The sequence below is a fragment of the Papilio xuthus genome, unplaced genomic scaffold, assembly GCF_000836235.2.
Source record: "Papilio xuthus unplaced genomic scaffold, Pxut_1.1 DF828952.1, whole genome shotgun sequence".
Classification (NCBI taxonomy): Eukaryota; Metazoa; Arthropoda; class Insecta; order Lepidoptera; family Papilionidae; genus Papilio; species Papilio xuthus.
In genome coordinates, this window is record NW_013529697.1 from 1,260,884 (window position 1) to 1,286,796 (window position 25,913).

Below are 25,913 nucleotides of genomic sequence, written 5' to 3' on the forward strand. Positions count from 1 at the left end.
CGACGACGCCGGCGCACACCGCGCCCCCCGGCCCCTCAAGACGCGAACTAAGAGCGCAGGCGCGCAGTGAGCGACGGGCTCGAAACTAGTCTGTGCCGCCACCGGACGAATATACGTGAGTGTTTAGCATATTGAGTAAATGCGTGCTGCATTTTTATTATCGATTTCTATTCTTACAATGATATATTACTGACAATGAAATCTGACAGTGAAATATACGAACATAAAATACCGAAAACGAATAGATCGAGATTGTTCTACATCGAACGTTAACTGATCTACAGTGTCAATGATAAGAGTTACAGGCGCGATGAATACTAAGCAGTAGACATCATTACAATTCTCATATGCTTAATACAAGGGAATAAGGTTGATTTTACTTTAACAGTAATTGAAGCAAGGCTAGGAAGCCCGTCAAAGGAAGGATGCTTGATAGCAGAACCATTGTAACGTTTCGTAGCGTAACATCTTTGTCTGAGGCGCCAACACTAAACGGAAAGTATTTCGTTTCGGTAAACAACAGCTCTTGTTTTAATCAGGACAACAATTGATAAAAGATTGCAATGTAACATTTACATTGAGGGTTCATTTTGAATGGTTATTTTTGAGTTTCATTCACAAGTATTAATGAATGTTCTTTAGTTGCAAATTAAGAATTACGATGCTTATTTTATAAATACTGATAATAGACATGCTGTGAAAATAACTTCAAAGGAATCATCTTAGTAGTATGATAAATAACGATTGTTTAGATGGATAGATGTTACAAGGTATCTTCAGAACCGCTCCACAGATATCGATGAAATTTGACAGGGATGTAGAACATAGTCTGTCCTTCCAGACTATGTTCTACATAGGCTACTTATAAAGTTTTTTTTTAATTCCGCGCGGACGAAGTCTCAGGCAACAGCTAGTTTTTCATAAATCAAAAATATTGAATAGAAATAAAGTTGTTAAGAATACAGAAGTACGTTTCCTCTATGTTTTATTTTTGTCTCGTCCAGTGTCGAAGGATTTAAAAATCATCAGATTTTGTTATGACGGTTTTAGGAATACAAAGGCTTTGTAAAATGTGTAAGTATAAGGAAATAAAAACATAACACCAAATGAATGTCTGCTCCCAGACTTGTTGAAATGCAAACGGACTAAAAATTAAAGGAAACGTAATAAGAAGAAATGAAATAATTCCCCTTTGTCAACAAAAATACTACGCTATTGAATTTTTACAAACAAAAATTTTTCAATGTAAAAATCGTAGTATATATAAAATTCTCGTGTCACAATGTTAGTTACCATACTCCTCCGAAACGGCTTGACCGATTTTTTTGACATTTTATAAGCATATTCAGTAGGTCTGAGAATCTACTACTATGCTACTATCTATTTATTAATCCCGCGTGGACATAGTCGTGGGCAGTCACTAGTTGTTTAAAAAAAAATTTACAAACCCTAAAAAACGTATTTATACATCTGTTGTCAAAACAGGTACATGGATTTAGGTAGTCGCCATTTCAAATTGAAAATTAAAAATGCGAATGCCAGTTGGACTTGGATCTTACATTCAGTGGAGCGTGAAAAGACTCCAGATGGTATCTTCGGCTGTATCAAGATGTGTCTTACTCACGACCTCTTTTATAACTTTCTTTACATCTTACTAAGAAGGGATTATTCTATGAAAATAAGATAAGCTTGTGCGTAAGCTTTTGTTTATATTCTATTTGGTTGCTAGTCTTTTGTTTAGTTGTTTCTTAGAAATAATTAAAACTATTATGGCCCTTACAACTCACGATTATAATCTGATAGGAAGCTCAAATTACGGGCAAAATCTTTATACGAAAATCTACTAAGAAGAAATTAAATTGTATTTCATACAGTACAATTATGGAAATGTAGTAATGATTCGTTAACTACATTTTTATTGCGAATAAAAAAGTTGCACATCTTTCTTTCAATCGTTACTAATTTTTTTACAAAAATAAATTATACTAATATTATTAATATAAAATATTGGATGGATGGATTTTTGTTACTAACATAACAGATTTCGATGAAATTTTGTACTGACGTAGAACAGTATAAAAGAACATAAAGGCTACTTACTAACTTTTTTTTACAAGTATTAAAATATTAAGCTCATATAGTAAACACGTTGAAATTAAATCTTAACACCAATAGATAGAGTTTCTTTTAGAATGACAGGTGGAATATTATAATTCATACAAATGTTCTATTAAATTCGAAGTCTCTAGGCACGGCTGTTATTGCAGAAGGCAGTGACGCGTCAAATCAAAGGCTTTGATTACCAGGTATGGGTATAGGTACGGGTAGGATTTTGTGATGGCTAAACTAAAGACAACCAAATAGTGAAGTCTCATGAGTTTTAAAAATTTAAAAAATATCATGTAGCGTGAATTAACATATCTATATTTATTTAAAAAAATGATAGGTCTCTTTGCTGCTTTCAATTTGAATAATTATAGCAAAAACTATAATATAATAATGCATCGACAGAACTCTTTGAACAGTTTAAAATTAAATTAAAAACGATATTTTTTCTAAGACTAGCTGTCGCCCGCGACTCTGATGTGCGTAAAATAATAAATAGTCGATGTGTTCTTCCAGACTTTTGTGTCAATATTATCAAGTTCCGTTGAGCCGTCCCAGACCTACGTTACGTACCTTCTAACAAACATCCATCCATCTAAACTTACGTATTTATAATTTTAGTAAGATAAAATGTATGCCCTAGCACTACTAGCATCATCATCATCATCATCATCAGCTCACTATACGTCCCCACAGAGGGGCTCGGAGCCTACTACTACTAGCATGTGCTAGGATAACTATCAAATACGTAGTCTATATGTTCTAAGAAGTAATTGTTGGCGCCGTTTTTGCTACGCCCTAATAGATGGCGCTGTGGCGAGACCGTATTTGTCTAAACACGATGTTGAAGTACCTTGTCTCGCCACATATACTTAACAGCCGGTCACGGACCCGGTGGTGTTTGGTTCGGTGTTGTCATTGCGTTTGTTGGTTGTTATTGTTGTCGTTACGTTTTGTAGTTTCCGTTTGTTTCGTTGTGCGTTGGTCGAGTCGTCCAAATTTCGGACAAAGTTGCGTAGGAAACAAACAGTGGTCCTTCGAGCCGAATATTTCGGTCTTAGTGTATTGTGTTGGACTAAAATATTCGACTCGGTTAATTGAGTACTTAAGTTGAGTTTCGAAACGTTTTAATATGAAAGTCTATTAAAAAAAAAAAAAAAACTTGTCTGGGCTTGGATTTGGCGGATTAAATACAGTTGGTGGTTAGTGTCTTTCGGCTATTATCTACGGTTAGTTTTTGTAAACGGCACAGTACCAGTTCAATTATTTGTAGTGTACCTTCATAATTTCGTTATTTTATTTTAACTCGTGTCGTTACAATGGAACAAGCCAAAAGATTAATTGAACTCCAAGAAGATAGGTTTGAACAAATACAGAAAGCTCAAAACAATTATTTAAAAACACCCAAGGCCCGGATAACAACTAGTTATGTAGAAACACGATTGGACTCCTTGGAAAAATTGTATTCTTCGTTCACCACCTTACATGAAAAAATATCGTCCTTGGTTCCACGTGCACAAAGAAGTACGGTCGAATATTTTAGTTTGGATAAATTTGAAGAAGTAGAAGAACTATACACTATTTACAAGACTTCTTTGAAGGAAAAATTGAGAGAACTAACAATAAGTAATACACTTAGTCCGAGTAGAACTAGTTTAAATACAGAGATAAAGTTACCTGCGATTCAGATACCCACATTTTCGGGTAATTATACAGACTGGCCATCGTTCAGGGATTTATTTACTTCCATCATACATAAAAACACGACTTTAGATGATGTTCAAAAAATACATTATCTAAAGTCTCTCCTATCTGGAGAAGCTGAGCAGTTATTACGAAGTATTAGAATTACAAACGACAACTATACACAAGCCTGGGACACCTTACATGTTAGATTTGAAAACAAAAGGTACATAGCGAATGACATTTTCAAAAAACTGTTTAGTATAAAAACAATTTCTAAAGAATCGGCACAACTTTTAAAACATGTTTTGTACACAACATTAGAATGTCTCAACTCGCTAAAAAACATTGGAATTAATACAGAAACATGGGATGACATATTAGTTTACATGACCGTTTCTAAATTAGATCCGACAAGTCATCAGTTATGGGAACAACACGTATCTGCGGACAGCAGTAAGATGATGCCGAACTTCCAACAATTATGTCGATTTCTCGAAATGAGATTTAAGTCATTGGAGATGGTGGAAGATCATACAAAACCAAGTACAGGCAAGCCCAAAACGTTCCATTCCACTGCGTCAGAGACATCAGCCCAATGCAGTTTTTGTAACGGCGATCATTATATTTTCCAGTGTAGACTGTTCGTCCGATTAAGTCATGAAAACAAGATAGAGTTTGTCAAGGAAAATAATTTATGCTTCAACTGTCTAATACCAAACCACGGTGCCACAGAATGTTTACGACACACATGTTGTAACATTTGTAAAAGAAAACACCATTCCTTATTGCATTCAGGGAAAAAACAAACACCAGAAGAACACAATCGAGAAGACACAGACGCTCATTACCATAAGATTAATAACACTGCAACTCATTTTATTAAACAACCTGGTCAAGTACTGCTTGCTACAGCATTGGTAGATGTCTGCGAGGAGAACGGAAAGACACACATCTGCCGTGCCTTGCTTGACCAGGGTTCACAGGCCTCGTTTGTTACCGAGGACCTTGTAAAGTCGGCAGGGCTCAAGAGAACCAAAATCAACAGCGAGGTAACCGGGCTCAACGAAGGGAGCAAAATACCTATCAAATATGTAGTCGAGTTTAAAATACGCTCTAGAATAAAACCACATTTTACTCTGTCTGTTAAAGCCTATGTTTTAAAGAGCATAACAGATTATTTACCGTCACAAGAGTGCATCGTCACGGATTGGCCAGAACTAAAAACAACCGCACTAGCAGATCCTACATTTGATAAGCCTAATAACATACACATCTTGCTAGGAGCGGAAATATATGCAAAAATCATAGAGAACGGTTTATTGAAAGGCTCAGCAGGAACGATTGCGCAGAAAACAAAATTAGGTTGGGTTATCTCTGGCGCAGCAGGAACCCCAAATGAAACCTCAAACCCACTCGTGAACTTGCACGTATGCGATTGTAATTTTACACAACTGGGGAGATCAGAAAAAAGCAAGTCACAATGCCCAAAAATATATATTGATACACCATGGTGGGCGGAGAAGAACAGAGTTCTTGGTGGGCGGAATGTTGGCGCCGTTTTTGCTACGCCCTAATAGATGGCGCTGTGGCGAGACCGTATTTGTCTAAACACGATGTTGAAGTACCTTGTCTCGCCACATATACTTAACAGCCGGTCACGGACCCGGTGGTGTTTGGTTCGGTGTTGTCATTGCGTTTGTTGGTTGTTATTGTTGTCGTTACGTTTTGTAGTTTCAGTTTGTTTCGTTGTGCGTTGGTCGAGTCGTCCAAATTTCGGACAAAGTTGCGTAGGAAACAAACAGTAATGTTACTTAATAGTAAGCTCTAGGCTATCTTCCATGCTTGCAACAACGGTACTATAATTTAGAGAGATTGAATATTATGATTCGTCACACTAAAGCTTGGAGCTAGTGACTTTTATCGAAAAATTATACAGGTGTTCCGTTACCTATAAAACGGTGGAATTCTATAGCAGACACATTTGTACAAAATATTATTATTCTTTTTGAAATTATGTGAATTGTTCTGCCTATGTTCCAACAATGGACACCGATGAATCAGCTGACTATTTATATATTGTCTGTATTATAAAAACGTCTGTATCCTACAGAAAATTTATTTGCATTACTTATAACGGAAAACGAAAAAAAAATACCTATATGTCTGTCTGTTCGCAGATTCCGGACCAAAACGATTCCGGGTAACCGATACGGTCCCGAAGTTTTTAGGCTGATTTTGACAACACTTTTATTGGAAGGTAGCCGATGCGTGAAAGTATCTTAGACCATTTTTTTAAACGACGCTATGTTTATTCTATTATATGTTGAGGCTTATGCTAGTTAAAAAATAAACTTAAGCTCTTGACTGTATGTTTATTCATTGAGTTTACATTTAACCAACAGACAGAGTTAATGACGCGCTAATCAGCAATTAACTCGATCAGGCGCGAAGCTTATTTTTACATAAACGAATCGTAATTAAGTGGTGGTATCGCCGGGCGCGGTGCGTGCCGTCGCATGGATCGACCAGACTTTTCATACTTTCTTGACTTAATTGGACATTACCCTTTTTAAATAATGGACGAAGGGGACGGTCCCTCTGAATGGAGATGCGCCCGAGGCTCAGAGTGTTTCCTATTTCGAAATTAAATAGTATCCGTTGGTAAAAAAATGTTTCTTTTAATTGAAATGTTTTTCATATTACGCTTGAGATGGCTACGTTTTTTTAGATGTCGTTAATTACACTAATAGATAATAGGCGAAGTCTGTCTCTAAATAGTAACAGCAAATTATATTAGTTAAGTATTTAGTTCAGCAAACACGTAGCAATGTGATAGTGGGGCACAAACCTTAAACTCTTTACTTGACATAAGTTTTTGACCATAAAATTAGTAGTCATCATCTCCCAAACCTTCTCCCACTTACGTAGGGTCCGCGCACCAGGTTTCCATACTCCTAATTAATTAATCTAACTGCCTTCATCTCCTTTGTAATCGTATCACCTTTCTTGCAATTCACCCATTTCTTCCTAGACCTACCTGTACTGCTGTCTCACTGCACCTCACTCTCATAAATAGTAGTAGTACTTATAAATAATACTCATGATTATAAAAAGGTGTTTTCAATATTACATTTAAGCGTTAAACAGCGATGTAGCAGACAGGGCAATTTGTCTATAAAATATTCAATATCGCAGTAAGGCGCGGATACTACGAGCGGAGGCTAAGGAAATGGTATTCTCGTTTCAAGTCAATGAAATTGCATCTAATTCCCCGCCAATCTCGTCTACGTCTTTGTGCTCCGGAGAGCTATAATCAGCACCGTACAACATCTAATGATCGACTCTTTGAGACGTGAAAATTGTTTTTCGTCGTGGAAATACTTTAATATACTTATATGTATCCGTGTCTGCTAAGTTATGTGAATAGTTATATTATATAAATTCATTGTTTGAGAACTCTTAGTGTCTGTTTTAAGTAAAATTATATAGTATCAACTTTTAAAGTATAAATGAGCTTCCAATACTTTCTCAGGCATAACTTTTTTATATTATAAGGTGAGGTTTTGAGCGTCGGTGGCTCAGTGGTCAAGCACTTGACTTGCAATCTGCAGGTCCTGGGTTCGAATCCCGCCATGCACCAATGTGTTTTTCGTTTTCCTATTTACATGTGTACATTTATCCGACGTTCTTACGGTAAAGGAAAACATCGCGTTACAACCTGCACATATCTGAGATTGACATTGCAGATGCGTGTTCTACGTTTTTCTTATGATTTTGAATTTTGGTTAAACGGTATTGGAACTCGAATTATTTTAATATATTTATTTACGTTAAGATCAGAGGATATCGTGCAGGAAATATAACAAAGTTGTAGTTCATAGAATCTGTGAAGTATGGGTACGTTACGAATTCCTAAACATCCGCGCGTCTTATAACTTTGTAATACTCCTTTGAGTTATTTAATAATATTTTATCAAAGAAGATTGAGAATTTGAAGTAAATAAAGGTTAACATTTCATTTTGAAATACTTCGACATTTGTCTCTTGTTGCAGTTTTTAATTTATCCGGAATAAACAAACAATGTAATTTTTTTTTTACAAAACAAGGAAACGTATAAATCTTTTCACATATCTTGGCGGCTCTAACTTCGGGGTGTTGCGGAATTAGAGGGGGGGGGGGGCACTACACAGCACGCCGATGTCCTTGAGCCGCCAAGATATTTGAAAACAGTTTTACGTATAAGACTAACTAATTTATTTTGTTTAGGTTACATAAATATTAACTTCGAATATGCACTGCTGTCAAAATGGATTAAATTTAAACCGATTACTCGTATTTCAATGAACTTTTAAAAACGCACATGTTATCGAACGCCGTCCTAATACCCCCTTTTAATTTGTAACATAAAGCTGTTGGTACTGTACACATTCAATGCAGCAAATAATTCTCCCCTATTTGTTTAGGGACGTCAATAAGCGGGCCATTCTTTATTGATGTTTACTTAAAAATCTACTCACTATATGAGAGTAAAATTGAACTGTTCGCAAATATTCTGATAAAATGAGGTTCTGATTTTGAATTTTTTAGTGATTTAGATGATTTATTAATCATACTGACAGTACTTAAGGGGTTGTTTAAGATGTATTTTGTATTACCAAATTATTATTATGGTTGAATATAAAGCAGAAAGCGTTTTCCATAAATAGTTCATTTTATATCCGACCTCTTTTATTGCACATCAATATTTTACGCGTATGCGTTTTGTGTTCATTAATTTTCCTTGGTAGTGCAGAAAGTGGAAGGCACCAGACCACGGGAAAGGTCATCTATGAGATGGACTGGCTAGATCAGAACAGCTGTGGATGTATACTTGTACCAATATAATTTTAGACATTATTAATTACAATCATTTCGTTACAAAGTCTAGTGTCAGAATGAATGTGAGGAGACACAAACGTTGACATATTAGTAAGGCTAGTGTTGAGTCAATACACTGGCTTATTTCCGGATTTTCTTCCTAACAGTAAATTGACAGCGATCAGGAAGGAGTGGCAAGGGATTATGCAGCGGGTAACTAATACATGATGCCCACGACCAGTCATGAAACACTGCTATGATGATGAAGAATAAATTTTATTAGATTTAGTAAAATTAATTCCAGATTTCCTAAATATTTCATGATGTTTTCGTTCTTTGCTTTTTTCGGATAAAAATCTATGGCTGTGGCCGGATCTTAATATGCTGTATTTTCTTCTTTTTACTGCTCGGTATTCGTATATAAATGTTTTATCGGAGCAAAATTCAGCAATAACCCAAACCTTATCCAATCTTCGAAATATTTCGCAGAAATATTGATGAGAGTAAGTGATCTTCGAATATTTATATGGTCGTCGTTTCAAAGGTGTACGCACGAACGACTGCGTTCAGCAGAGCACGTCCGACGAATTGAATGTAAGGCAGACTTGAATAAAATAGAACGCTTCATCGAATCTTAAATAAAAAAATTCAAAAGACGTTTAAATATTACAAGGGTGTTGATGTTTGGATTAAAGAATATGACGTATTTTTTAACTCGCATTTGACACCACTGTAGGCTTTGTAATAGACTCACACTGATTTGTTTATTTTATTAGCTTTTCCAACCCACGTATACTTATAGCTTTAACATTATAATTTTTCCTAGTATTTCATTATATTATTGCAGATTTTTTATTTATAAAAAGTTCACTTACATGCGCCTCAAAATTACTTACGCAGTTTGTTTGCAAGTGACTATCTTTATCTAAACATAGTTTATTAATATAATTAGGTTCCCTTTTGTTTTTTCATCTTTAAGGCTAAAGAGAAAGCGTAGTTCATATATGTCACGATAGTCTATTTAGGTTTGGTCTATAGCTTACGTAATAAAACCGAACTCTGGTATCCCGTAACCCAAACAAGCGTGTGTTATAGTTTTTTCCTCCGTTTACAAGAGCGGCAGTTCAACGCCTGTTCTGTTATTCTTGCACCTTGATAGAGTTAAAGTCTATAAACATAGGGGGCGCTGGCATCGCGTGTTTACGCGCCAACGATTGATCCGCTGACGAATGGTTGCATGAATTTAAACAATCGCGCCTACTTCCAAGATTCGAATCTGGATCCGTTATAAATCAGATGTTTCGGTGATGCAGTGACTGAATTAACTTAATACAGATTATGAAATTGACTTGAAGATTTGTATTTATTTTATAGTCTATAACGTATCGTGATGAACCAAAGAAATTTTCAGGGGGATATCGGTTGCAACTAAAAACAAAACAGATTATACAAGTTATTAAAACTAAAAACAGTATATAAATGTAGATTATAATTTCCAGTGGCTAGTTATACGTCATGCTGCACACACATAGTTTTTTAAACCAGTATATAAAGTGTTATAAAAGTTTAAACCAGTATATTTAATGTGGTATATACATATATTCAGCACCAAAACAATTTATTTCAAAACAAATAGCTATAAAGAGTTTTTATTTATAACGTATTCGATGTTCTGTTTGAAATTTCCGGCATCACAAACATTGTGCGCGTGGGGCGGCATTGAAATTTTGTCAATGGCATGTTTATTTGATCTTTAACTTCACTGTACTCGGTGGTCTATTAATAGGGGTTTGTTAAGGGTGTATACTACATAAAGCTTTTTCAAGATTATTTGATGTAAAAAAAATACTAAATCACAAATAACTTATATCATCAGCTCACTATAAGTCCCCACCGAGGGGCTTGGAGCCTACCCTATGTTACGGGTGACTAGGCCATAGTCAACAGTCATAGTCACAGATAACTAACGCCGATTATTTATAGTACTGGCAGAGATTACGGATTTCCGTTTACCGCGATCTTTGTACACGCTCTGATCTCTGCTCAATCCATCCATGCATGCTCTTGTACTGCCTTTCCTTAGTCAATAGTCCGTCTAGGGTGACCTTGCTGCCATGTTCTAGTACTTTTCTTCGCTCCAAAAAAGATAGTCAACAAAAATATTTAAGTATTTTTTTTGCAGGAATACATGTAGGTATATTAGGTTTTCAAATATAAAATGCTGTAATACGTTTATCGTTAATTCAATAAATCCCCGATAGACCTATTTTCTTAAAATAAATTGGCTTTCAATGATGTATATTTCATTTATTTAAAAAACCGCACCCCTCCGTATTGAGTCATTAATAACAGTCGCAAAATTCGATTTGCTAAATGATTTTACCAAAAATACGATTCAATTTTCAAGACGAACAAATTGTATAATATTGAAATTGATCATGCTAGAAGTAAATATAAAAATTAAGTAACTACAAGTCCTACAAATATTATATATGCGAAAGTTTAGATGGATGGATGTTTATTTGAAGGCATCTCCAAAACGGCTGAACACATAGACTACTAATTATTATTTTTTCAGTTGCAGGCGACAGCTAGTTATTAATAAAAATTGTAAAATGAAACTAGAAAATGCAATTACACATTGCAATTTAGAAATCATTTCAATTAATCGAAGGACATTTTAGTCGAGTCTCATTTGAATGACGATTCATTTCACAGCTGTCTAATGACGTGGATCACTTTGCAATATTTTAATTAACAGATTATTTCTATAATACTTATTTTAACTTAATACGGAATAGATTCTAACATAAAAAATAACATATATAATAACTATTTTATTATTTAATAGCTGTCGCCCGCGACTCCGTCCGCGTGTATATATAAAAAAACTTAATTAGTGTAGCCCTCCCATCAATCCAATCACATCACATCCATGTAAATTATAATAAATTCAAAAAAAAAAATTAATAGTATCCTATGTCCGTCTCCTGCTTCTTAGCTACCTCCTCACCAATTTTCAGCCATATCTGTAAAGCCATTCTTGAGTTATAAATAGTGTAACTAATACGACTTTCTTTTATATATATACATATATATATTTATTAAAAATGGCGGTAACCTTGTGAGCCAATATAATTATTTATAACACTTGAAAATATTATCGTTTTCAATAAAATCATAGTTAATTAAAGCTATGAAATAATAAAAAGATTTCTCTTTTATTATCAATATTCTCTTACATTTCGTACCTTGATTTCGAGGACTATCGATTAAGCTTCAATAGTTAATTATTAAAGGGCTCTGTTCTTAACGGAAAGAACAAATATTGTGCTTAACGAACTATAAACAACGGATGTAATGTATACAATATTGTAGTTAGTGACGCGTTGATAACAACTAATGAAAATAGACGAGACAAGAAAGAACTTTCATTGTTAATTATCAGCTCTGCCTTCGTAGAAATTTAACATCGTTATATTTCATATAAATTTTAACTAAAGTTATATAGTAATAATCTTACTAATGTTATAAATGCGAATATTTGGATGTATGTATGGACATCCGGGATAGATGATTGTTAGAAGGTATTTTTTTAACAGTGGTAGAGCCCGCTTTAACATATTCGCACGAATTGTCCCGGCTCGCCCGGTGAAATACCACGACCACACAGAAGACAGGCGTGAAGTGGAAGCAATTCCGCGTTTCGTCTGATGAGTGTGCGTCCAGGAGGCCTAATTTAGTCCTCTTTCCCTTCCTACCTTTTTTCTTATAAGGAAAGGATTGGAAGTGGAAGTGGACTTTCCGGATGAGAGGATGCATGAAAGGGGAAGATATTTTCTTTCTGTGCATCCTCTCCTCCGTCGATTAAAGGTAGGCAACGCATATGCAATTGCGTATGTCTATGGGCGACGGTCACTTCGCTATTTCAAACATAATCTGTACAAACACATCAATTACTAATTAAGTTTTTTTTTAATTCGGACGGAGTCGCGGACGACAGCTAGTGATATAATAATGATATCAAATAAAAATATACAGACGTAGAAATACATGCCCGAGAGAGGTATAACGAGTTCACATTTCAAATCAAACGCGTCAAAGCTCTGCTAAAAAACATCATTTAACAAATCCACTACACTGTATAGCTTCACTGATAACACTCAGTCATAGACAGTCTTTTCAATTTTCCGCACCGAATGTCAATTAATTAAAAAGAGCATTCGTAGTCCCGACGTGTAGAGGATCGAATCGCACGTGCCACAGACGAATATGCAAATACTTCTCATATTTGCGTCAATAGAAACACGAATGCACGTTACCAGTCTAATTATTAATGTCGCATTCGCTTTATATACATACGCTTTGATTATTTTAAACTGATGAACACAAATATGTCATTTATTACTGAAACAGACGCTACAAAATCGAGTAACGACATAATCTTTAAATACTGCTCATCAAAGCGTAGCTTTCGAGTTGACATATTGACGCGTGTGCTGTGGTTTTCGTTAATTAATTAAATGAGATATTTAATAAAACCTCATTGTTTAATAAGTACACAATAAAAATTCACACATTTGTTGAGGGGAAACCATTTTACTAAATGTGTAATGAAGTCAACTTTAATCTATATAATACTAGCGATCGCCCGAGATTCGTACGCGTGGTACATGTATACCAAATTTCATCGAAATCCGTTCGGCCGCTCTGGAGATACCTTCAAACAAACATCCATCCATCTAAACATTCGCATTTATAATATTAGATAAAGTAAGATAGAATAGTATTCGTATACAGCGACTAATTATTTTCCACTAACGCAGTCAAATAGAACGAATTAGCGACTTTTATAAAGCCAGTCAACAATAAATCTTTGATGATTATAATTCCCCGGAGTTGTAAAGGCGCAACACAGAAAAAAGGGTGTATCTAAAAGTCAATGAGAGATGTGTGAACGCACCTTTGCTTAGCGACGCATTAAAGCGTATTGGTTAAAGCGATTCATGCGTCAAAAATTACGCGCGTAAAAGTATGCGCGTTATAACATAAAGGTACTCGGTAGGGATTTTTAAAGTGCCTTGTAATTTTGGTCCTGGTGGAACGTTGTTGCATATTAATGAATTTTTAATAAATTTTATTTTATATTAACACGTTGAACAGATCAGTGAAGCGTAATAATTAAAAAAAATCGCGACCGGTACATAGCTACTGGTTTACAAACTAAAAGTGAGTTTTTATTGGCAAAACATGGACGACAATAACTAGTCAACATAACATTTTTTTTATTTTTAATATTTATAACCCACGCTTAACCCCACACTTCAGTTTACTAATATTTCCAAATAATGACGTTACTAATTTTTATCCTAATTCTAATTTGATTATAACAACAAAGTCTAGAAATAATACAACGTTGAATCTTATTTTAACTCTAAGCTGTGTGTTAAAAAAAGTTCGTTTTCGTATCCACGACCATGGCCAGAGCATAGCCTATGCGTAATATTAAATGATATGGGAAACAAGGACAATATGTAGACCAAAAGTATTGTGTCCACTTTTCACGTCCGCAAAAAAGTAACTAAGAAGTACATAAAAAATAAGTGTTCACGGTCATTGACACGGGTTATCTGTACATTTTCAATAATAAATAAGCGATACGTGAGCACTTTCCGCAGACACCACTTAACAAGCGCCAACACAAATAAATTAATTGACATACAGTGAGGCTTCGCTTGCTATGACGTCACACATCACCACACTCTGACGTCACTCCTTTTAATGATAAATGAGCACCCTTAATTAATAACGAATATCTGTTTAATTATTTATTTACATTAAGCAAAAGCGATTAATATTTCAAATATTAATATATCATATTGCATGGATGTTTTTTTTATAACAGAAGGGGGCAAACGAGCAGCAGGAACACCGAGGTGTTCAACGACGCCCATGGACATCAGCAATATCAGAGGAACCGCAGATGCATTGCCGGCCTTTGAGAAAGTGATAAGCTCGCTTCTTGAAGGACCCTAAGTCGTATCGTAGTCGTTTTTATTCAAGTCGGAGCGGATATATATGATCAGTACTTCTCAGCCTAATTTGCTGCAGTGTGAGAAGTTAATTGGTGATTAAAGGGTTTCTTAGTTTAGATTTCTCAAACTTAATCAACACTATAAGAGTACACTGAACGTTTCCGAGACGTATCACATATCTAAAACGTTTGTCTTTTTGTGTTTAGTAAATATCGTTTTATTACTTAGTTAACCATCTCTTCGTAGAATTAAAGTGCCTTTTTTAATTATCTCACTAAATATAAATATATCCTGGGTAATATTTTTAACTTACTGTGAAATAGAGTATAGTTAAAAAGACAATTTAACTAGCTCCTTTTGAAAGACGGAAAAAAAGCTCTAAAAGTTCTTGTAAAACACCGCTGTTTCACTCTTCCGTTTAAACTTTAAAAAGCGGAGAAAAATGGTATTTAAACTGCGAGGTATTACATTAACAAAGAAAGTTTACCAACTTTTATTAAAACTTCTAGTCATATAGTCTACAAAATACGCACCTGATAGAAATAGTCGGTATGAATGGACTGGCTCTTGGCCTAACAAAATACCGGTGTAAATCCGAGTTGCAACCCTTTTCTATGCTTCCAGCATTAAGCTAAGCGACCAAGAATATTTTTGCAATATTAATACGAAGCAACTGAAAAGATCCTAAGTCATTTTAAAATACTGAAAAGTATTCGCGCATATCCTTTGATGCCTACATTTTCATACATCTCTGTAACTTTTCTGATCAAAGTAAAATTTTTTCTTTTTAATTTTGTTTGAATAATGCGAAAGCTTACATGAGTAACCATAGAGATAGGGTTAAAATATCATAGAATAGTCTGTAAAAAAGGCAAATGCATCTGTAATTGCAGATGTCTACGTATAGCGGTCACTTGGCTATTTATATTCGAGACCTTAAAATTAATTAAAAAAGGACTATGCCTCAGCATTACATAAGTAATACGTAGGTCATTAAAATAGAAGATTCTCATGTAAATAGAAATTGTAAGCATTGCATTTCGCGAACGTAATTAATCGAGTTTTGCTTCTATATAAAAGTAAACCAAGTTTATTTGTACCGTAATACAGGATGCTACAAATTAAAAACTAGGTTAGCTACCTTCAATAGGCCTATATTAAAGAGGAATGGATTCAACTCGGCGTCATTGTTAACTAATTGGATATCATTGCTGCGAGCTCGACGCTTGGGAAATCGCACCTTAGGAGAGATAAATAACATGAGAACTATTAAGTGCTTATTTTTCCACACTCAGAGTAATAAGCTTAAGGAGACCCATAGAAAAGATTGTTATAGGTATATCTGATATATACCTACACTACTTAAGTAAAAGATAAACGTCTCTAACTGTCAAAATCAGAAATGCTAATTGTTTATTAAATGAGAATAGTAATGTAGGTTAGAAAAAATTACACTAAGGGATTGTTTAAGTTAAGAATAAAGAACTCGGAGTACGGCAATAAGTGTGTACAAAGAAAGCTATGAACCAATTTGTGTATCAGTCATTCAAGGCAATTGAATGATTCCATTTATTATCAAGTGAATGATGAACGACATTTATGAATGAAATTACCCACTGACCTAACTCTTGAGTGTCGGTGCTCTTTATCATTCTTTTCAGTTTAAATCAGTCAGATAAACGGTCAAGTGTTGCCATTTTAAAATTGCTTGTTGAAAATAATTTAACTAGCGAGGTGCGTTTTATTGACTTCCATGAAATTATCTTTAGACGAATTGTACAATGAAAAAATTGAAACTTAATTAATAATGAACTCAACTACTTAGGTTATCTTTCTTGATTTTAACTTATTCGTGATTAAAAAATATTACAATTTTTAATATAGTTTTTTTTTAGCTTATTAGTCGGACTAAAATAAGGGCTACGTCATTCAGCAGTACCCTTTCAGTTTGTTGACTAGACGTTTTTTTGGCCTCCCGTTTAATTTATGGAGATATCAGTAGCTTCATACACTCCCCCATTTACCTCCATGTAGACAGTTTACTTTTTTTACAAGTACGTTTTGTTAAAATAAAAATAAGGGTCAGTTTACACTGTTAAAATGCCTTTTAAATATACAGACAGAGACTCTAAGGTTCTTTTTGAAAGAACTTAAAATTTAAAACAAAATAATGTATGATTACATTGATTGTTCTGTTTCACATGTGTTTCCACAGATAAAAAATACAACTAGTTCAAAGCATATATAATATAAAGGCATTCTAAAAGTGGCGTAAAATAAAACTAAAACGGATAGCAATTGACAATTCAGCGAACGAACTTTTCATTTAAAATTTCATTCATGTATGAGTCTGAAATACGGGCGTCGGTCGTGCGATTTGCATATTTACACAAAAATGAATAGAATAAAAAAACTATGGAGCGTCCGGACCTATGCAGTTTCTGTTTACACACCAAAGCGTATCAAATTCGACATTTTAAAGTTTTAGTGCGTACTATCACTAAAGCGCCAACATTTCAAATCTATGTTTTCAATTTCCAAATAACGGGAGTGCCCAGTTATAAAATATAATAGTTATCCACATTTATGATCCGCATTTTTAATATAAATAAAAAATAATTTTTCCTTTGTGTCTAGAATGTTGCGCACAGTCTCTTTTTATTTGTCTTACAGAATACTTTTGAATTGCGACCCTGTTGTGAAATTCTACTTAATCTTTATAAGTTTTATACTTAAGAAATTCGTTCTATGCCGAGCCTAAAGACAAGAGCAGGTTGATAAAGAGGATGTCCGAAGTGTCCGCCTTGCAAATAAAACCGCAACAATAAAACATCACGCAAAAAAAATCAGCTAACAAGGTTACAAAGTAATTTATTTGAACATTAGAAGTTTTGCGAAATCCGCAAACAGAGTTAGCAAAACAATAGCATAGTAACGAGGGTCTGGACATGAATGTAACAGCAAACATTGCACTTTTTGCACAGAGCAAGTTCAACCGACACTCAGACTGTACACTACAGTACAGAGACACTATTTGCATGCGGGCGTTGGACATATCTTATATTTGTTTCAGTTGAAAATAATCGAATTATTTTTGACCAGTTCAACCAATCGTGTTATGAACTTGTTTATGCAGATAGATAAGACAAGCTTATTTTTTTTCTAAGAAATAACAATTTGTACGTATTTTTTGTGAAAGCATAGAGAAAAATAATGAACAACAAACTCATTTGAGAATTAATTCACTTTAAAAATATATTACAGTATTAAATGTTATTGCTGACTCATTAAATCTTTTACTCAATATCAAAAAAAAAGGTTTTCTTAACAAAACACTGATAAAATTCCATTACGTAAATCTCATTATGTTATTTAACACTAAGCCTTTACAACAATTTAATTTATTTTTACAACACAAAAGAGGGATTTAAAGTTGCCAATAAAAAATTCAAATATCGATTGTACAATGTCGGGGATCCAATTTGGAGGTCTCATGTTTATAGAGGGTCGCGGGTTGGACCCCCAAAGCATCGGCTTTGGGGGTCGGTGCCCTTGAATGAAGTTGTTTCGGACCCCACTCGATGATTGACGTGTTAGTGCGGTCGCGTGCGCATGTAAAGCGTAGTGCACACTGCAGGTACCTTAATGTCAAGGTAATATAATTAAATAGAATTTGTATAACGGTCTATTAATTATACTATTTTACTTAGTTAATTATTCAATGTTTTCTGCATTGTGATTGTGTTGAAAATGTCATATTTTATTCGGTATCACAGTAAAAGCCGCGTAGCTCATAAAAAAAACGTTGTATCTATGGTCTACGTACTCTACTGTTTGCAAAAGAAGTCGTGTAACGTAGAACAGGCCACTTACACGCTCTATTGACACGTCATCCGGGCGCAAGCTGTCGCACGAAAAATTTCCGCAGTGTAAACACTGCCTAACTATTGTTCACGGTTTTCAATAGAGCCATTGTCAGCGAGTGCGTTGTGAAGAACTAATGGTGCAGACTGGTAAGGGATGTGGGGACGCAGGCTGTGCAACACGAGAATCTTTTAAATTGTTCTTGAAATGTTGACAAGTTTTAAACATAGATATAAAATATGAATACTCTTCATCTTAACTAAAATTGTCAAACTATGAAAGGAAACTGACAAACAGAATGTGCCATGCCATAAGAATTATCCTATTTCGAGTATAAAATAAGAAATAATCAAAGAAGTCTAGAATTACAAAACTATCAATAATCGTTAGAACAATATCGATTAGTTTATATTATTTAAGTGATTTAATTAAAACTCAACTTGTCAGTAATAATTGTGTTAACTTTAATTAAGGCCCATAAGAGTTTTAATCATTTTAGTACTTAAGTGTACATTTAAAATCTCAACACTATAGTAACATAAGTACACAATAGTAGCTTGAAGATTTTAACTTGAAAGACACAGACCACACATCATGTCTCGTACCTAAAGTTACCGCGAAGTTAAATTTTACTATTCTCTGGAGCAACAGAGCACAGAGTATAAAAATGATTCGTTACAGAGGCGAACAATTCGACTCGCACGGTCGCGTGTTTCGACAGCTAAGGAAAAGCTTAAAAGTTCAAGCACAGACTAATTTTATGACAGAGAACTCAGACTGAGACTTTCCATTGCCGAAATAATTTTACAAAAATATATTCAGAAATAAGATTTTTTGGCAACTTACACAGCGACAGTAAATTTAAGTAAGATGAAAACAATGTTTACTAAGTATATATTTATATTTATAGATCTTATTATCTTCAAATTCTTTTAGAAATAATAAAAATTATAAAAAAAATGATGTAATTCTGTATAAAATCTACAATAATAGTCACGAGTTAAGTTCCTTGTTTTAGTTTTGTAAATACATATTTATAAAATGTTATTAATAGTCTTCGCATTAAATACTCTGTGGTCAAAAGTAACTCGGCGTGAAGTTTCCAAACTTAGCCCTAACAGTTAACGTTCCGAGCATTTCCCAACAGTTTTAAGTCTGCCGCACAACGTGAGGGATGGTTTTAGATTAGATTGACTCTTTAACTGTTTCCCAATGAGTTTTTAAAAGTTAATATATGGTTTCAAAAACATGACGATTAAGGAACATTTATCAAAGGCAAGGCCAAAGTTTTTTCCAACTATTTCCCTTAGTTCTTTTAGAATATAATATAATAGAAACATTTTTGTTTTATTTGTCTAAACATTCGACTCTCATAGCTAAATACGAGTATAATTAATTGTTTCGTTAAAATAAAATTTCGTAACAGAATTTTTTTTCAATAATTTTTATTGCTGGATAATAGCGCCTTTAAACAATAAAATACGTGACCGCAAACCGCATTACAGTTTTACTCGCTTGCTATTACGTGAATTGGTTAAAACATAGAGAAGAGGAATTATTGTAACCGCTAGATGGCATTAGTTTGGTACGTAAACCTCCACTAATGACTTGGCTTCTGGCCCGGTCAAACCACAGAGTTTTTTTTTTTTTAAATTGTAAAAATTTTAATAAACAAAGACTACTAGATACACAAATATAGTTTCGTATCTTAACCCTGTCCTATCCTGTAAAAATCTTATACTTTCTTTATAAAAAAAAAAAAACTTTTTTTTTATAAAAAAGATCTACACTTTCATCTAAAAAGGGGAAAACAAGGAACATTAAAACTCTTCGGTAATATCACTTTGGTTTCCTCATATTAATACAATTCTCTAAAAGACTGTCGAATCTGATTTTATGTTCGCTAATTATATTGCGACAATCTTATCTGAGACGGTAAGAGAAACGCTGCTATCGCGGTAAAAGATACCTGCATAGGCATAGAAAATGACATAAAGTAAAAGAAAACATGACAGCTACAGTAAGAGAAAGACAGAAAAGGATTGTCAGGAGGGCGCTAGTGTGGGCCGCGGACGAGAGCGAAAGCGTGCCCGTGGTCCCGTCCCGAAGCGTTGGAGGAACAGAGGTTTAGTGGGTATGCGTCCAATATGGAGGAGAATCCCACATAACTACCGCGTCCCCCTCGGGGCGCGGAGTATGCATAAAGCATACCTCTCTGGAAAAAAAGGAGGGCGCTAGTGTGCTGTCATAATTTAGTTTGACTTATGCCCACCGGGCCAGATAAGTTTGTCGGTCTATAACTGGCAAAATTAAAGTGGCGTGACAATTTCAATTTGTCATTGAGTCTCAATGTGTTTATTGTTGCAATTAAAAGTCCAATGCCACATGGTGTAACGGCACACATCTTTGTAGCATTTAAGTTAGAAATAATGAATGAGTCAAACTTTGTCACTCATAAACCTATCCTCTTTTCTCGGGGAAGTTTAAACAAAATATTTTAAACTTACTAATTACCTACTTAGCAAAAGAAGACTAAAATCGAATAATATAAATGTGGTATGTAAATAAAGGAAAAATATACACATCAGTTTAGTGTACAATAAGATGTGAATAAAAAGCCTTTGTGTTATTTGGAAGATCAAAAATCCGCAGCCGGTAGGATTCGAACCTACGCTCCCAGAGGGAATCTGATTTCGAGTCAGACGCCTTAACCACTCGGCCACGACTGCTATGAACGATAACGTGCATTATAAGAAAAGTAAGGACGATTTTATCGTTTCTTTAAAGAAGACACTTCTTTGACCACGGGCTTAAATGTTTTGCACATATTGTTTGAAATATTTTCATCATTTTTGTCATGAGTTTTGTAGAGAACGTTAAAGAATGGATAAATAAATTGACATACATTCATGCTATACTACCCGTGAAAATAAGGGGCGAGTTATAAACATATTATTTCACATATTAAGTACATAAGGGACAATCTTGAATGAGATATGAATAGCCATGCTAAAAGCTAGCAGGAATAATTTGTGTGATTAATCTCTACATTAGTTATCTGTGCGTAACATGCAGTCGGTGAGTTGTTTAGGTTTTATATCAGCGGGGGTGAGTGCACATGACGGCCGCAAGGGTGCGCTGGGGTGACCACAGAGTACATTTAATATAGAGGAAACGGAATATTTAAATGCTTTTAGCTCATGAATTTGTCACATTCTTTGGTAAGTTTTCATTGTAAATGTATGTCGCAACGAACTACCTCTTATTGACAAAATATTTATAGTCAGAACTTTTCGTACTTTCGTTGGTTTTCTGTTAGAAATAAAACATTTTTTTTTGTATTTTAAATAGAAGACTTTTTTTATGCCGACAGTGAATGGAATATCAAAACTTTTACAAAAATTTTGCTCAAAATAAAAAGTGTACTTTTCATTTTCAACCCATTCATTAAAATTGACGTAAAATTTTAGCCTCATAATTTTGAGAACAACCTAAATAGAAATGAAAAGTTTTACTTTCGCGTCTCTCCGAAAAGTAGACCAACTAGAATTTTGAATGTAAACAAAGTTTTGAAACTGAAATATGTAGATATTGTGTTCAAAATTTTAATAGAAAAAAAAAATATTAAAAGCTGCCAGTGCTTTATTTGATTTATTTAATAAAAAAATAAACATTCCGACCTAATTTACTTCATTCCGGGTAACCGACTTGCAGGAAAAGTTTTTTGCGGGTACAATATATGCATACGTCCATTGTGTTATGTAAAGTGGAAATACCATAACTGATTTTGCAAATTAAATGTCATTACATTCGAATCATCAACCAACCTGCACTGGACCAGCGTAGTTGACTATGGCCTAGTCACGACTCACTAAGCTCCGATCCCTGAGGGGTTCACTGAGGTGAGTACGTATAGTAAGCTGATGATGTACATTTGAATTCTTTGTAGCTGTGTAGTATAGTCATGTGCTTTGAGAACCTCAAAATTGTGCTACTAATTTCTTAATAAATAAATAAATATGTATAAGCCAAGGACAAGCTATTTAACAACTATTACCCATTAATTGAGGATCTTTAGGAGGTCTTTACCTAATGTCTCTTACTTTCATGGGAGCGGGGGGTTCTGAGGTCAATAATCCGTCTTAAGATACGATTGACGGAGGTCGGATTAAATCCCTGTTTCCCTGTTCTCTGTTATCTATTAAAGTGCCTTGAACACGAAAAATACAACAAGGTAATAAGTAGTAATAATACATTTGATAAAATATAGCGGCTATATACAATAGACATATTGTCAGACTAAAGAAGATTACTAATGAAAGTGTATGGATGAATGTACTTAGTAACTTTTCTTTAGTAAGTAAATAGGCAACACAAACAATATGACGGTGTAACTAGCTGTCACCAGCGACTCCGTCCGCGGGTTATTAAAAAAAACTTAATTAGTAGCTTTTGGTTCTTCTAGACTATGTTCTACATCTGTGCCAAATTTCATCAAGATTGGTTCAGCCGTTCCGGAGATAACTTCAAAAAAACATCCATCTATCTAAATATTCGCATTTATAATATTAGTATGAAGTATGATAAATTTTAATAGCAAATAAGAATCGAGCTTTTTTATCAACACTATATTTCGAAAGGCGTAGTAATCGACTGTTAATTTTCTTAAAGACAATCGGAATAACATGATGCTATGAAAATAAAATATACAGCGGAAGTAAAACGTTAACTTTACAGCTCTCGCGTGTCTGTCTGAACACTTGCAGGAGGTATTTAACAGGGCGTATAACTTTAAGTACAAAGTCGTAACTTAAGCACTCTTACAAAAGGGGTAGGTAGTTAAATAGTGTCCGTTATAGGTTTGAATTCAATTTCTATTTGAAATTAATCGTTGACACAAATATTATTATTCATAGAAATCTTAACTAGTACTAACCATAAACAATTTTTTAGAAGAATAAATAGAAATGATAAGGGACAATATTTTAAATTAAGAATTAAAAAATAATAGCCAGTTCGAAAACCTCTTAATATTTTCCTTAAAATAACAACGAAAAAATTCTAAAATAAAAAAAATCTGCACAAAATACAGGTAACAAAACCATTCACAACATTATTCTGTCGGTGACAGACTGTCGAGTCAAGAGACAGACTATGTCTCAGACAAGACAAAAAAAATGTTTTCTCTGCCGAATTGAGTTGTTGGTCTGTGGAGCGTAACCTTGTATTGGTATATGTGATATCGCAGTCGAAATATTCAATAAGGGTGAAAATATGTTGAATGTTTAGGAATTCTGATTTAATAACAGAACGGAATTTATTAGGTTTAAAAAAAGGCGCGAAATCTTTTAAAAGACAAACGAAAAACGCGTGCAAATTAAAACAAAGATTTCAGTGTTCTATTTTAAAAAAAAATACAGTATTTAAACCATATTATTCAGAGTCACGAAAATCTTCTTACGGTGTTTTGTCAACGCATACTAATGCTCTTCGGCATATCTTAGCTTTTCTTACAATACGTTAAATCTCAATTAAAAGTTAAGAAAATGCCAATGAAAAAATATTTATTTACATCTCAAACATAATATTTAAATAGAAAAACTGTAGGTACTAATTTTATTGACCTCTATTAAAATAGACTTACCTTCAAAAATAACCCAACATTAACAAACTAAATAGCACTAAAACTAAAAACACCAATAAATAAAGTCGTTGTCGATTTCGATAGTTTTTGCGTTAACACATAACATCGGTAAAGTTCGAAAGCGCGGGAAAACGCGGAACTCGAGACACGCGCATTCCCGACGGCCAGCGTGCGCTCTCTGGCTGACTAGTAGGGTGCCGTACCGGGAAGATGGAGGGAAAACACACCAACCATAGATGCACTTTTTCATTAACCAGATAAAATAGTAATAAACTGCTCAAAAAACTTACTTATAATTAAGTAAGTTTTTTGAGCAGTTTATTACAGGTACAGATTGAGTTACAGGTTCATTTTCGAGGTAAAATAAAAGCTAGATTTTCATAATGTTTTTTTTACTTTAATATTTTTTTTATTATTTATTTAACAATACAATTTAGAATACAAATAAACATATGTTTAACGCTAAATAAACCTCATTGGTTTGGTATAAGCGTTAAGGTCTTCCGGACAAAAATATTTTGAGCTTGCACTTTATGTTTTTTCGTGAAATACATTTAATCAAACTTCTCGCAATAATTATTGCGAGAAGTTGTATTATGCTAATTAAATGTAACCGAAACTATTATCATATTATTAATTAAATTTTAGTTACTCATCAACTCGGATCGATTGTTGTTTACGGTAAATAAATTATATGGAACAGACAAAGCAGAAAGAGGATGTTGTGTCGTATCAGAAGATAAAAAGATGGAGGGAGGACTGGAAATTGCTCCATTGACAAGGACACCATAGTCCTTAAATTTAAGAACTGATTGACCACGATCTCAAAGATGGTACGCGCTAGCTTAGCCAATATCTATTGTGTTTCGTGTTTAATGTGTTCGAGTTATGTACCCTCTTGAACGTGATTAAACCTTAGATTTGAAACGCGGACATGAAAATGATAAGTGAATCTGCTAATTTACTATATGTAATAATGATGCCTCAAAGATATTTTTTTTTCATTGGATCAATATGACTTTCAACTTTTCGTTTTAATAATATTTTTACAATACATATGCTCTTTGGTTGCCTAAAATTTAATCACGCCATCTAGCGGCGAAAAGCTGAACGTTGAAAAATAATTTGCAAGGACGGAAACAATTTATTTCATTAACTTTGTTATAGATGGCGCTTTCGGAATAGAATAACAAAAAAGTTTTGTAGATTTTTTTACTTTTGAAATACTGGCAGGAAGGAATTGACATATGTTTAAGTTAAATGTTATTGAAAAATTGTCAAAAGTATTTTTCGAAACTTTCGTCGTGTAGGTAGAAATCGATATAAACGTAGATGCAATTCATCGTTTCGTATTTGTTTCTTTTGAAACCAGATTAATTAGTCTTGTAGAGTTTTCAAAGACTTGGAAATGTACTCATAATATCGGAAAGAGTCTTAATTAAGGGACAACAAAAACTTCCAAAATTAAAAAGACTGTCTGATTATATGTGCTTGTATTCTTCGTTTGCTTTTGTTTGGCAATATAGTGATTAATTCAATATTTAAAACTGCCGAATGCTGAATTATTTTAGAGATATTTATTATTGTGCTGTAACTAAATATGTTAGAATTGTATAAATTTCAAATTACTTACAAGAAGTCTTGAACAACAGCTTTTTAAAATACTCTGAAACTCACTTTATTATTAATATTATTGTATCTAGCTATTGTCTGCAACTCC

General features: G+C 34.0%; 1 non-coding gene across 1 annotated transcript; it reads right to left on the reverse strand.

Moving 5' to 3' along the window:
* Positions 1-21,196: 21,196 nt before the first annotated feature.
* TRNAS-CGA (transfer RNA serine (anticodon CGA)) lies at positions 21,197-21,278 on the reverse strand. Its single transcript has one exon. It is a non-coding gene; the product is annotated as a tRNA-Ser (tRNA).
* Between the last annotated feature and the right edge of the window lie 4,635 nt (positions 21,279-25,913).